Source organism: Physeter macrocephalus, chromosome 18, assembly GCF_002837175.3.
Source record: "Physeter macrocephalus isolate SW-GA chromosome 18, ASM283717v5, whole genome shotgun sequence".
Lineage (NCBI taxonomy): Eukaryota > Metazoa > Chordata > Mammalia > Artiodactyla > Physeteridae > Physeter > Physeter macrocephalus.
In genome coordinates this window covers 42,852,713-42,853,164 of record NC_041231.1, presented here as the reverse complement: position 1 = coordinate 42,853,164, position 452 = coordinate 42,852,713, and positions in this window count along the sequence as shown.

Below are 452 nucleotides of genomic sequence, written 5' to 3'. Positions count from 1 at the left end.
TGTGAGCAGCTAAGCAGGGCAGGCCAATCTGCTGATTGAGCACAAAGCTCTGGGAGCAACTCGCCCCACCCACGGAGCAGCTACCCCTCACAGGAGCTGCAGCGGTGTGAGAATCTCATGTGCTGTGCCCCTGACTCACAGCATACTCTTCTTTCACTCTGCATATGAGAAAGACCTGTCACTAATGAAAGAGCCAGAGGTCAGTGGACAAAGAGCCCTTGGCTCTTGCCCCCAACCCCGTCTCACCCAAACACAGTGACTAATTGCAGAGATCTCAAGTTGAGAAGCTCTCAGGAAATAGGGTCCTCTTTCCCATATCTTTACTTGGTGAGGCTTGTGTCTGACAGTCAGTCATGGTTAGCTCACAGAACACCAAGTTCTCCTGCTTCCCTTATAGCTTAGTCACAGAGAACAGAACTGGAGACCACGCAAAAGCAACAGATGGAGTCCTC